Below are 15,450 nucleotides of genomic sequence, written 5' to 3'. Positions count from 1 at the left end.
GCTATGTTTTAATAAAACATCAGTTTTGAAGGAAAGATCACAGGAACCTATTTTCATAAAATGAATCAGGGTGTAGATACTGAGTGGATGGAAGCATCTCTCAGACAGCCCTGGGTAGAGCCCTGTCTTTAGAGGTAACCCTCAGGTAGAGCCCTGGCTTTAGAAGGAGGTGAGATTTCAGATTTGGGACAAACCTCATTTTTACCTGGTTAATTCCAGTCAGCTTATGTTGAGGTCAAGGCATGCTGTGCTGGCTGTTTTCCAGGCCACCCAGGTGTCTCTCCACATACACCGCAGGGAAGCTGTGCTTTTAAAACATGATTCTGGATACCTGGTAGGGGACCATGGGCCAAAAAATTTGATGTTGGAGCACCAAAGTTTTTGGAGCACCAGAATCCTTTATAGGCTTAGACCATAAGCCATATAAATCAGGATCTGTTTATTCATAATGGTTGGTTTCATATTAATACCAATACTTAGTATCTGCTGGTAACTGTTCTCTCAGCAGAGTTTCTGGTCCATTTTTATTTTGTATCACAAAGGACGGCACAGGAAACTGTTGGATTGCATATTATTTATAATGAAAATTCTCACTGTGTTTCCCATTGGGAGCTGTAATGGCTAGCATGGCTAGACACTCATATTGGTTTGAATCCTGTGGGATACAAGGTTAGCATTATATTTTTATGGAATTTAACTAAATTAAAATGAATATATATACTAAAATTTTGACCTTTTTTAGGAAAAGTGGCACGATATTCAAAGATGCTTATTTCTCCTTTAAAAATAATTTCATTTTACCTACTTGCAAAGTTCCAAAATCAGGGGACAATATAGTCCTTCAAAAAAAGGGAACAATATGACACAGTCCAGGTCACGTATATCCCCTCCCACAGCGTAACTGACTGCTTTTGCCACGTATAGGATGTATGGGCACAGTTCAGACAGTCTGTCCCATGCATGTTTCCTTCCCCAAACCTGCTTGATACAACTGAAGAGGAGGTTACAAAGCTGCCTTGGAACCCTTCCACTTGTGATCTGCATCCTACAATATGGAATATTCTAAATATCATGGGCTTTCCCTAGCTAACAAGCTGGTTATTCTGGCTATGCATGAAGATACAGATTTGTGTCTTAATTAACATCTGTAGTTTAATCAAACCATTTATGATCCTGAGAAATCTGAACTGTAGACTTTCTGGCTTTTCTGATGACAAATACCATGAAGAAAAAGGAACTAAAATAATGGTTCAGTACATAAGGCGTTTGCACCAGCTATGGCTGGGGTAACTTTTGTGGAAAACTGGGAATTCCGAAGATCGTATTTTTCAGTGTCTGACGAAGGTTTTAAAGACAATAGACATTAAAATTATACATTAGGGACCTCACAAAAGTTTTTGGTGTTTAAGTTGAAACAGCATTCTATTTAATTTTACAGGGGCTAACTCTCCTGCAGTGACAATGCTGTAAATCTCCAGCTAGGCCCACTTTTATTATAAAAAGAAGTTGGCCCAAAAGAGAAAATGTGGAATAAATTGCCGTGAAAGTGGATTGGCCTGTTTAGTCTGGTGACCCAGTGAAACAGTGCAGGACTTTATAATCTTCAGTGCAGACAGGTCTTCATTGTTGAAGGAAGCAGGAAGTGTAAAGAGGGCTGTAATTGCATATTCTTTAATAAGAAATATAATTGTTGCTTTCTCCAAACAGATCTCAGACAGATTTTAATAGTGTGCACACATTGAAAAGCCTCTGAAACACACCCTTCTGCCCTAATTTGTTCATATACATTGATATATTCTAATGTATTTACACCCTTCAAAAATGTAGTCCGTGTACAGCATTTCTGATGCGCAGTTCCCTACTCTTTTTTCCTTTTAGATTGACTATAATGTAGAGAAATATAATGGAGCAATACTCAGTAAGAGAAAAAAAGATCCAGTAGATGTGTTTCTTTTGATACTTTGAATTTCTGTCTTAAAATAAGGGCTTATCATTGCCATGATTATAGTGGTCAGTCTTTACTGCAATATCAGGGCCATGCCATCTTTCGTATTCATTGAAATAATTCCAGTTGTGCAGCATGTTTAAAAAAAAAACAAAAACCCAACAGTATTGTATTTTGTTTCAGGAAACTTTGAATTAGGAAAGTACATTTGTGAAGTAGTATAATTTTCTTTGCTGAATTTGAAGGGATCACATCTTGTGTTAAACTCGTATCGATATAAATCTTGGTGACTATGAGGAAAAGTGGTGTTGTGCAAAGCCTATTGTAACTACTGAATGTGAAGTTCAGCAAAAGCAGACATGAGCTTCTCCTAACACGGCTTTATCTTTGGTGGCTGAAATTCAGTTTTTCTTATTTCTTCATGTTCTATACTCTTGTTCTAGTCATTACGAAACAAATAATCTTCTTAACTGGTATTAGGTGTTTGGCTTCCCATGAACCATGGTAACTGAGGCTTGAGATTTATAAACAATTGTTTAGTTTTCATCAAACTTCCTCAATCTGTAGATCTAAGCAAAATCATGCCATATGTTGGAAATGAGTTCAGTAGTGACTGTTCTTCAGCAGCTGTGCTAAATTTGTATTGTTCTGCAGCGCCATGGACAGCTTTTTTCAGGACAATTGAGATCACAGATATATGTTAGATTATTTTTATTTCCATTGAGTGTCATATTTTAAAAGCCTTGAATTCTTCTTTCTGTGATAGGTGAAGTTAGGAAAACATTAGCTTTTCATCCCAGGAGACTCACGCCTTCAGTTTATTCATAGAAAATACACACCACAGATAGTGGACTTGTCAGATTCTCTGTGATGACACAACTCTATAATAATCAGCTCAAAAATGTCAAAGGTTTCAGGCTTTGTACCCATAAAGCTCATGTTTGGGTTTGGTTGTTGTTTTTTTGTTCTACTACACACGAAAAAATGCTACATTCTCTTGTAAATTTGACACTAGCTTTAGAATATAAATACTTATGTTGATAGTAACTGGTGTGAGTTCATCAACTCCTTCTATATCTTCCACTAATCAGCCACCCCACTTGCTCAGGTGACCCATGTGTGAAGTATCCCATTTCTAGTCCCTGAGGGGTATTCAGTATGATCTATCTGATCAGGGAAGAGTAGGACAGTCTGTAGTATCTACTGATGATATTTATACAACCGGAGTTTAGAAAGAGATTTTCATAAAAAAGGATATCTGCAGAAAGAAGAAAAGGACTACTACTGTTTGTCATAGTTCATAGGATTTGTCCTTTTCAGAACCGCACGTCGAGGTAAGTTTTACCCGTGCAAGCAGGAAAATGAAATCGTGGTTTGCTACTGCTTGGCAATATTCATGCAGTGAGTCAAGTCAACAATACTGAGGTTGAGAAGAACACAAACCAAGGAGGTTGCCCATGCAAATGATACATCCTGGTTGCTTCCTCATGAACTCTTCCATGAAATCTTGCTGCACCCATCTTGATTGCATATGCTAATCCTGGCTTCTTAATTGACTCATAACAGATTTATCTGGATTTCCAACTTCCTCTTCTCTTTAGAATGTTAATTAAAAGAAAAACGATTACACTTAAGATATTCATGACAATAACAGAGTTTTCTGCTAGAGGTGTTCGGAGCCAGATTTTGCTTTTATTTATATGGGACTATTTAAAATCAATGAGCTTGAGTCTATTTTGCACTAGGGACCTTTTGATACCCACATAGTAAAAAATGGCCTTAGCAGGAACGGAAGACAGTTCATATAGTATATTTTCCAATTTTTACCTCATACAGTAAAATTGAGAAAAAGCCCCCAGCTTTTAGAATAAAATACATATAACAAGTCAAGAGCCAGTTTGTTTGGATGAAAATGAGCCCAGAAGTGCTCATGCAGACTTGTATATTCTCCCTCTCTTCCCCTAAATCAGTCACTGTCTCTGTTAGGCCTGCAGAAGTAGGAAAAGGAGGGCTTCAATATTCTCCATATGGAATATGGAGATTTTGAGGCATGTCCCTAGCATAAACAGATAATTGTCCTTTGTTATTTCTTATGCTAGATGTAGAACTTGTTTATTTTTACTCAGGATTTAGGAACTCTTTAAATAATAGTTGGTAATGTTTTTTGTCATATGAACAAACTGAGATTTAATTAAAGAAGAAATAGAATGAAAATGGTCTTTCTTCTTCCTTTTTTTTTTTTTAAAATTTAATTCCCATTGTGGACTTGTTCAGGGCTTTTTTTGTTTGGGTTTTTTTTTGGTTTTGTTTTTGTTTCTCCTTAGCAAAGCACTTTGTAGTCATAGTCTTGCTTGGTAACCCACCATATTGTTGTTGGTGGTTTGTTTTTTTTATATTCAGTAGATTAAATCATACTATCCTATTTGGGATCTTCCCACCATTACGGCTTTTGCCACCCATAACCTTATTTTATGATCAAAGGGGAAATAAAGGGAAAGCAGTAATGTTAATAGGCTTTCCCATGCAGTCTCTCTGGGAATGGTCTTTTTATAAGTGTCTTGAACTTGACCTCTTCAGAAGGCCCAAAGGTCCAACACACATTTTTAAAGTTGCATTTAAATTTTAATATTTTTATTCTGTGAAGCCATTTAAAACCTGGCCCTCAAAACACAAAGCATAAATCTTTCAGGACAGTCATACAGTAAAATTGATGTGTGCGGAAGAGAAGTTCCGGAAAACCCCTAAAGCTCTGTTGCTTTGCTTTTCATGTCGTTTTATAGATACGTTCCCTACAACACTACCAAATAATCAAACAAAATCCAATGAATAATATTGTGATTTCATCACTCTGGCATTTGAACTTGCAAATACAATTTAGCAATGAATTAGGAGAGGAAAAGTTTTGCATTGCCCCACCCTCATTATAAAAATGTTCTTCAGGGCCAAACATTTGAGGCATTAGAAAGATTTACAGTAATAATATAAGTAGCTATAATGAACTTGGGAACAAGGGAGTCTTGTGAGAGATTCTCAGAATGAGAGAGAGGTTTTGTAAGCAATTCTATCAACACTAAATAAATATTTAGGAAGATTGTCTTCTCTTAGTGAGTCTGTATAATAATTGTAGTGCTAATAGGAAGTATACGATTTGGATATGAGAAGATACGTATCTCTCAGTCCATACAACTTGTTTGTGTGGGTGAATCTAGTTCTCATTAAAGGTACTGGTTTGACTGTCCTGATTGCTGCAGTCTTCTTTCCATGAAAATAAGTCAGCTTTGTCACCAGCTATGCAAGGTTTCCAGCCTCAGTTCATCTGAGGGCAATCTCTTCTGTCTGCAGTCTCTTTTTTTTTTTTTTTGGATGGTCAGCAAGGCAGCCAGATGTGACAGGTCAATCTGATAATATGCTTGGAAAGGAAAAGAGCACGTGTTGAATGATTGAACTTGACCTGTAGGTAGAGGTCACACCGTTGCCCATCACTGTAATGTCAGCGTGCACCTGGTAACACGCACAATCCCGGTTTAATTTTCCTTTGTTTACTTGTGCAACTTTCCTAGCTCCGATTCCTAAATTCAAATCTCTGAGGGTACCAGAATGCAGAGAAAACTGGGGAACTGGGAAAGGCAAGGCATGAGGGCGGCAGGCGAGGGTGGCTACCGGCCAGCTGTGGCACATCTGCCCTGATGCTCAGTGTCCTGCTGCAAAGGGAGAGACAGGGATGGAGCGTGACCTCTTGTTCCTGACACTCACCTTGGCTTCCCGTGTGCAAAGCCGAGTCGAGGATGTGGGCACAGAAACAGGGAATCCCGTTGAAATTGCTGGAAAAAAACTCTCATTAACTTAATGAGATTTGGAACATTACAAGGGAACTCCAGCTGGAACCAGATCTGAACCCGCGTGCGAAACATTCCTGAATATACTACCACAAACTTGTTTCAAGGAGAATATGTGCTCAGACATACAAATGGCTAGATTCTGATCTCGGTAACGCCAGCGTGAGTCTCTTGACTCATATAAACTGCGCTCAGAGGACTAGCCCTGAAGACTATAAAATGAAGACACACACATGCCACAGGAGGCTGCGAAAGGAGGGTGGAGCTATGAAGATTTAGCCACACACCTTGCTGGAACACCTTAAGACAGGTAGACCTGGCAGCAGTTGGCTAAGACGGGACTTTCATCCTGCATAATCACTACTTTCCATAATTAAGTGCAGAGGCTGACTGGGTTCACACTTCATTGTGCTATAGTCTGGCTGTGCTCAGATCCTCGATACCAGATTTCTTGCCCCGGTCTCTAACAAACATGCTTCTCGCTTTCATTTCTTTAAGACAAGTAGCTGAACTGCCATGATCGTTGGGCTCCTCGGAGGGAAGAGGACTGCCTTGTGAATATCAAAAAGATAGATGGAGGAGAGAAGAAACAGATTCTCCCTCCACCATAATGCGCTAAGGCAGCAGGCTGGGCTCAAAATAGGCAGAGGAAGCGCTGAATGACCCAAGTGATGACAGGCTTGGTGGCATTCTCCTGCGTGTATAGAAGACACTTGTTTTGTCCATATGTCTCTATACTGTAGCTGAGAAACTACTGTAGCGTTCTCATGGAATGATATTCAGACTGCAAGTTTCGTCTGAAAGGGAAAGCCAGTCTGTTTCTATCTAGTTCATAAGCTTTTGAAAAATGTCAGTAGAATAAAGATCTCTATGTTAACTAGTCTGTATTCTTTTCCATCTGTGGAAGTACCAAAAAGCTCTCACTTCAATCAAAGTTAATGTGTGTTTTCCTGGAATAAGAATTGGCCCTTGATAGAGCTTTGACTTGTCACCTATTTAAGAGTGTTTTCATTATTTTCTGATTACTTACCCAGCATTGCCAAATTTAACTTTTCTTTATTAAGTAATTTAATACTCAGAGCTCACAGAAAACTTAACATGTCATCCATCTCTTTCATTTTAACTGATTCAAAGCAAACTCTATTTCTTAAAGCAGATCCTTTTTTTTTGCATTGCACATCTGAACTTGCAGTGAGAGAGACTAATACAAAACAAATAAAAACTTTCTTTTTTGAAACTTTTGAACAAGTTAAAACACATCCAAAGCTCTATTCGCAGTAATTGATACTAATTAAAATGGTGAAGCTGCATTAACAAGAAATGAAAAGGAGTATTTTGGGTCTTATCTTTTGCAACGTGAATGTTTTTCATGCTCAGCTTTTCATAAATGCGAAAATATTATACCTTGTATTATTTCCATGGTAAATGCTATTGCTGTTTGGCATTTTATGGGGTGTGGTTTATAATTTTATTAACACCATCTGTTGTTTAAAAGATAATATAGAATGTTTAAAAATTACCAAAAATGCTGGTGTACACAGAATCAGGAGCAACATTTGCAGTTTACTCTTTGCCTGGCAATTTATCTGCACATAAAGCTGATTCATATTGAAGCCAGTGGAATTTAACTCCTCATGGTTCATGTGATGCTTTAAATATCTCCACTGGACTATGCATTAAACATTATTAGTATCATGAACACATTCTCTGTCTGAAACAGCCTTTGCTGCTGGATCTCCCTGAAAATGCTAAAGGGTAAGGAGGGAAATGAAAGGCCATATTATGAAAGGACTAAGGACCCTGAAGATCACCTTCAAACAGAATTACGTGTCTTTAAAAGGGAAAGGCGGGCCAGCAAGATGAATGAGGGATGGATTTGTTTGCGTGACTTATGTTTCTGCTAGAAATGCTTAGACACATCTAAAGGCAAAAAAGAGTTTTTAATTACTGAATAAACCTTTTTTCCTGAAGCTGAATGGAAACACAGCATCACGGGCAGGTGGTTTTACACATTTCACTCCACCCACAGCCTGAGAGCAGAGCCAGTTAAAATACAAAGGCAGGAGAGGTCATAAATACAGGAGGTAAGGGATGCTTGAGTGAACTTGGAGGAAGATCAGTGATAAAAGGCCGGGAGAGATGCCTGTGGTTGGCCTGCGTCTTGGCCAGGTGGAGAGCTATTTCAGCTTTGCTTAACAGGCAAACCATCATGGCCTTCTCTGATCTTTATCTACTACCTAACTTCTTAAAATAAATAGCCAGTTGCATTTAGGGAGAAGGACAAAACACTATTAGATAAGAGGTTGCCAGTCACGATTTGACTCTTCTGGATTTATGGGGCAGAGACAATTGCTCTCTTTTGCTAGAGATGTACAAAAAAGAAGATACTTTCCATCATGATTCCACAAAATAAAATCTGTAACATTTTGGCTTCCAGCTACAGATTTCCTATCTGAAGAATATGCTGAGGAGGAGAAGTCCCCCGTTACCAAGGAACAGAAAAATCACGTCAAGGAAAGGCCCATCAGCCTTTTACTGGCTGCCAACACAAATATTTTGGACTGAGAAAAAATTCACTTCAAACTAACGAGAATCCAGGTGACAGACATTTTATTTAACTTGACACCATAACTTTACCTACAAGGAAAAACGGCCTAACATAGCTATTCTGGGGGTGGGGTGGGGGAGTTCCAGCTATTCTTGTACAGTATTCATATTCTGGGGTAAAAATCCCAACCCCCAAACAAACAGACAAAAACTCCTGCATGGGTGTATACACTTTATCTTGGAATTAGGCTGATTTTCATTCTAGAATAATTATTCCACTCACAATGCAGAGTAATTATTCCCGAATAAAGTCTTTTTTTTTATTGCAATGAAGTGTCCACAGGGAGCTATCACAGAGTAGTTATCCCAGAATTGCTATGCTGCTTAACTTCCCCCGTGTAGACAAGCCTTAAGAAATCATATCCAAAAGAAGATCGAAGAGAAAAAAAAAATGTGTCTGTGCATGTGTTACAGCATAAAGTGTGAGTGCTAAAAGTTATACATTGTAATGTAGATGCTGTAAACCACACATTTATCCCAGGAAGGTACATGGTAATAGCAGCAGAAAAGGCTTTCATGGAAACGTGTAATAAGAATTCACACCTTTTCTTTTCATTTAAAAGTTACTTTCAAATATTTCCAATTGAGCTTTTGTCTTTATTCAATGCAGATGCACTGTTTATTAAATAATTTTATGGTATTCCCTCTCTGGATCTGCTGGGAAGCTGTGATTAACAGTGATGTTCAGTCTTTTGGAATACGGTAGCCCTGGTATAGTGCTAGGTCATAACTCCTTAAATGAGCTGAAATGCTTGACCTTTGGCGTATGCCTCAACAACAAATTAAACTCAAGGGCGAGAATGAGGAATGTTTTATTAGCTGAGCTGGTACACCTGCTATTACATTAATACTTTACTGAGATGCATAGTGTGGTCCACCCTCTCTCTTGCTTCAGACTGAGTAATGTGTAGTTGTAACTGTATTCATTATATTTGGGTCATGTTTTCATGCTCTTGGAACTTGTAAAACTTGTAAAAAAGATATGTATAAGTCACAAGACTCGTGGAGTTTGTGGTTCTGGGCAATAGTTTGACTATCCCGCCTCTTTATGTCACTCTCAAGGCTTCCTTAACTATAGGTGACCCAGACAGGATCATCTCGTCCTACTCCTGTCATGTCCTTGTGACAGAGGTACCCTTATGATATCCCCGGAATGTCCCAAACTCATCCCAGGAGCACACTGTGTGTCCTGCCGTTGGAGTTGTCCCCACTCCCATAGTTGCTGTGGTATCCCTGGCAAAGTCCATCTAATACATAGTCCCACGCGTGGGTCCCACCAATATGCCCACATGTTGCAGTATGTGGCAACTCACGCGGTTGGGGGAGGGAGGAGGAACATAATGTTCAAACATGAAGTAGAAAGTGCTATTTCTGTTGGGAGCATCAAAACAGACTGACCAGGCACCATATCTACAGGCCAAGGTCCCGTGACAAGCACCGATGTTAACTCCACGCCTGATGTGCAAGCACCCGGCTGGCGAGAGCTGCCGCCTCCAAGCCCAGGTCCAACGTTTCTTGGCTGCTCTGGGTACGTATCACAAGCCAGACGATATTGAGGTGGCCGCCCAGGCAAGGAACGACCGACCCTGCGCCTATAATTTTGGGATAGGTGGAGCAGCAGTACTGTGTTTTGTTTTGCTTTTTCTTTTTTGCCTGGAGCAGGCAGGTCGCCCATCCCAGGGCAAAGGCTGGTGGGCACTGTCTTCTGGAAGGTCACCAGGTAGCCCTCCCCAAATCAGGGGAGAGCAGCTTGTCATTAGCAAACCCACCGCTCTTCAAAATCCGAGCGACTGCGGGGGGAGAGGGAGCTCTGTAAGGTCTCTGCCAAGCCTTGCCGTGACCTTAGGTGCTGCCTCAGTGGACACGGCTCTGGCAAGGAGAGAGCCATGTGCAGTGCCATCTGGGCCCACGCTGGCGAGGTGACCCTCCCTCCGGCGCTCCGGCTGTGGACACCTGTGCCTCTGCCTGCCTCCAGAGCCCCAGCCCCTGCTCCTCTCTCAGATCTCACCCCGGGAACTGCTCGGGCATCTCCCTCCACGTCTCCTCTCTGCGGACAATGGTGACGAGCCGCTGACCGTCCGCCCCAGCTAGTCCAGAGCTTGGCAACACGCGCAGTCGGGAGGTGGATGTCGGTGGCCCCTGTACCGGGATGGCGGAGATGTCTGTGCAACCTCCTGGGGCCCTTGCTCACCCCGGCAGCCACACAGTGGCCGTAGGCACTGCCGGGGATTAGCTCGTCTCCTGCCCCCACAAGCTCTCACAGCTGTCCACAGCTGCCCCAAAAAACAGGGGAGGGGGAAATTTGCCTTAATGTGCCTTTGATTTCAGTCAGTTTGAGAGGACACCCTCAGCAAGTAGGAATAAATAATATTCCAATAATCAGTATTGAGAAGAATCTTTCAAATCCTGTAGGGATAACTTCCTCAACGTACGAACACTCTTCCTAATTTCTTGTTTGGGGAAATGCAGAAAAAGAAAACTACCCACCAAAAACCAGGGTTGGGAGGGGTTGTTTGTTTTCATGAGTCTTCTAGTTCTTGTTGTGTTTTCGTCTTGCTCAGCAGGACTTCCAGACCTTTCTCTTCGCGTTCTGATACTTCGTCTTTGTGATCTGGATGCAAACAGTAATTGCAGAAGCATTTGAATTTTTTAAAAACATGTTACTGAACTCTTTTTTTAAAGAATTGTCAGTAATGTTTGGGCTCAAATTTGAGAGCTGGCTGATGAATCCCATGCTGGAGTGATATTATTCCTTTTTTTTTATTGGCACCAGATACTTGTTCCTATTGCTTTCAACTACTTTCAGTCAGGAGAAAAAAATATTTGTGCCGATTCTGATAATCAGCTTGTTCTCACACACTTTTTTAGCTGTAATATAGTTAAGGGTAATCTTCTTACCCTTTTGAACACCACGAGAGAATGTCACAGTTAATGCCTTTGCAATAAATGGGGCAGTCTGTCCACAAACCGTGGAGGTATTCCCATACTGGCTTGCACTTAGTTTATGTTTTTTATACTTTTTTCTTCCTGCAATCCTGACCATTAACGCCAGGAAAATGAGCTACGCTACAATCCAGGCTAATTACCGTGTTTTAACACTCATTTTAAGTAAGAGTAGTGCTGTTTAAAAACCATGTCAGCAGGTCGCACACTGATGGGAATGTAACTCACCTTTTTACTCTGTAACTCTTGTATTAGTGTCCACTCAAACCCTTCTCTGTCGTTTCCTGTATATCTCACCTTATTATGAGGAGCCTGCCCTCGGTTCATCAACCATTGTGACTAATAGTAAGAACGTTAGTTATTTAGCCATGATTTACCTTGTCTTGTTTTCCCTTAACTTTAGGGTTTCTCTGGCATATCTTTCCAAACTTGGAAAAAAATTTGAATAAATGCTTTTCTTTGTTTTAAAGCTTGTTTCTTTTTGTTCTGCTATAAGTAAGGGAAGTATATCATTCTAACACCTGAAAAGTCCTGATGGTGCACAGACCTGCAAGATAATACCTGTTGTGGTTTTGCCTTGCATGGCTGAGGGAAAGGTCTTTTCCTTCCAGCATATTCCCTGCATTTCTGCAGGAGGCTCATTTTCTGAATGCAACTTCTGTTGGGATTCATGTCCCCAACGTTCATTTGCAGAGATGTGCAAAGCAATCAGCCTGACATCTCTGGCTCTCCAGGTGCATCGAGGGGATTGGGATTGGTGTATATGGAAGGATCTTGGCCTCACAAAGAGCAATATGAGGATTGCAACTGAGACTATATTACTTTTCTTTTTTTTCTTTCAGAGAACCTTTTTGGTCTGAATCCTGTCCTGATCCTGAGATGAAACAGGCTAAAAAGACTCGGCCTGCATTTTCAAAGTGGGGAATGACTGGAGTGAAATAAGAATCACGTGGTGATAGGCCTCACGCTGTTCATGTCAGTTCTTAAGTTCTCCTTGTCACATAATTTAAAAAAAAATCACCAGCCAACTTTAATTAAACTTCGATGCTTTTCCAAAACAGTGTGCTGCCATGTAAATCTACTGGCCCAATGACAATTACACAGGCTGTCTACGTAACGTAGCTGTGTGGAGACACCACAGTCCCTATGGGCCGCCAGCCACGGAGCTAAAAATGGGATTAACCCTGGCATGGCATCTCGTGTACAATGAAGTATATGTGTTTTGGTGGAATGTCCGTGACCCCCTTTGTTCCTTATTACTCTTGATGCTTCACCTCCTGATACCGAGGTGTATCAGAGTATAAAAATAAGTCTCCTTTGTGCACTGGATATAAACAGAATCGATTTAAATGTGCCATTTCGCTCTCACAGACTCAACAAAAAGTCCCTTAAGGTTTAGGTTTATCAAGTGTGTGAACTTTACCCAAGACACATAGTGCTGACATCTCTATATGATTCATAAGGAAACGTTCTGTTTACACATTAGCATGAGCCTCAAGAAGCAGAGTTTAGACTCTTGAAATATAGGACAGAAATTGAATGTAATAATGAAAAGCATTTGATTTTCCCATAAAAGTAGCAGATAGAAGGTCAGCAAGTGAAACATGAATATGCGTATTACTATCAGTGCTTCAGTCGGGCTCCCAATCCAAAGCTTTTGTTCAGAGGCTTGTGACTCATCTATAAATATTTACCAAGGTGGCAAAATTGGCACCAGGGAGCTTGTACTTAAAAGAGGAGGTTTTTCTAAACAAACATTTTATCAGAAGAATAGGTGTTCCATCTTGAAGTTTTGTGAAATGATGTAGGAAATTTTTGCTCTGAGGTGGAGTATCCTAATGCAGAACATCCATAGGACTGCAAACAACAAATGCAGCAACGGTTAGTTTTGCATTTAATTTTTTATTATTTTTTAAACCAAGCTTGTGTCAAAAGAGATTTCAAAGAAGAAAATAACCAGCTTTCAAATACGTAAGAATAATTAAAGCATAATTCTACCGTATTTTCAGGAAAAAATAGATGTGTTATAATAAATCTCAGAAGCGTTATTTCACTCGGAAACACATTTGAGAGAACTGCATGTTCTCAGAAGGTTGGTCACATTCGAAGTAGTTCATTAAAACGTTTCTAACTTTTTGAAGCATGTCTGCAGTATCCATTCATGTGAGGTAAAATTGCAGACTGAAAAACTTGTAGATGTCTGATAGTACAGAAGTTACTGTTGTTACAAATCAGTCTTTTCTGTGGTTAAATGATAGGGTGGAGAAGGGTGAGGGTGAAGCCGGTAACTGTCTTTCCTCTTCATGTAATTTGAGGGAACATTAAAAGATGAATGAGAAAAGGATTTTCTTAATTTTACAGCAGCTCCACAGCTCTCTGAGTTTAGCTGGTTTGGTTTTTTTGTTTATTTTTTTAGACTTTCTGGTAAAATGGATCTCCATTGAGATAAAGCAATGTGTAAGATAGTGCCCTTTCAGGGGCAGCGTGCTCCTAGACTAAAGAAACAGGATTTCCAAGGCACGTCAGATGCTGTTTGGGAACAGAATCCTGCCTCTCTCTGCTCTGCCTCCCATATGTCGGCTGCTCATGTTGTAGGACACTAATGAACACTAATGGACCTTAATGATAAGGAAGTTCTGCTCAAACCAAAGGTATACATGGGGCAGCACCACTTATCTCCACAGCAGGACAACAATCAGAATTGATGTGCAAATGGCCACTGGCAGATGCTTGTTAAAGATCGATGACTTTTCCTTTATTTTTTTTACCTTTTCTCTTTTTTCCTTTTTTTTTTTTTCAGTCTTTGGTGGCTTTCTAGTTTAGATGACAAAATGTAACTAGGAAATAAATCATTTAATTGTAGGGCTGCACATCCACAATCCTTACTTTTGAAGAATGGCACATGGCCGATGTCTCTGAATATCAAAACGATTTTATTTAGGTGTCTCATTCTGGGAAGCTGTAAGAGCGTTATCTGATTTACCATGATCTGTGAAATCGCATCCAGGAACTGCGCAAACTTTTAATTTCTTCTTTCCCCTCCCCCCCCCCGGATATTTATTACTTAATTGCTATGGAGCATTTGGTCAAATAGTAAGATTATATTTACATTCCAGCAGTGATATGTGGCCTCAGTCAAAGGATCAGGGCTGGATGACACGGGGGGTTTTTTGCAAGCTGTTTTGTTTTGTTAAATTAATAGGAAAAAGATTATTCTGACCCAGCAAGTTTATAATCAAAGTCTACGACAGGATACAAGGGGCTGAGGCAGATGAATAGGCAGTAAACATGTCAAGTGGATGAGGAGGAGGAGGAGGAGAAAAACATACTTTTTTTCATAAGAAAGTAATTTCCACTCTTCACCTGTTTGGTCACTGTTTCTTTTGGGACATAGATTCCACGAAAGATTATTTGCAAATGAATGAGTCCTCCGTCCTGCAAACACCTGTACAGGTGACTAAATCCACACATATACTTTAGAGAGCTGAGGCTCCAGGGTTTTACGCTTTTGTAACTTCAGCCTCATGTCTGATTCTGTTTTTTGATTACCTTCTTGTCTAGTGTCAGAGTGACAAAATGGCAATCAGGCACTTCTGCTTTTATATTTACAGTAACTTTGAGTGATCATATGGGGACTCGCACAGGAAAGCATAACTTACTTTGAACCTCCTACCCTTTCCTCATGTATGGCTTAAAATAAGTAGGCACAGTTATCAAACTCTTGTCAGGACTTGTAACTTGTCTGCAATAACAAGGTTAACCAGCAATAGCAGTCTATGCTCTGTGGTTGCATGCCAGTAAAACACTGACAAATTGAAAACTGTAATGAGAATAAACACATTATGAATATACCAAGCACACTGACACTTTTACATTAGGAACTGCGGTCATGGTAAGTTGCCTTGTCCTAACCAACCCCTGCCTTTTGAAATAGAGCCCCATTTTAAACTTATCATGTGCTCTAAAACAGCAGTAATAAATGTGTCCTGTGTGCCATAACCCTAGGTTTTCAAGACATGGTTTAAAATTATTTGCCTGCTTGGTGTATTCTTACTTCCCCCAGTAAACAAGATTGAAAGTTAATAACAAGAATGGTTTCATAAATGAAAACATAAATTT

This window comes from Grus americana, chromosome 2, assembly GCF_028858705.1.
Source record: "Grus americana isolate bGruAme1 chromosome 2, bGruAme1.mat, whole genome shotgun sequence".
NCBI lineage: Eukaryota > Metazoa > Chordata > Aves > Gruiformes > Gruidae > Grus > Grus americana.
Note: the sequence above shows the minus strand (reverse complement) of the source record.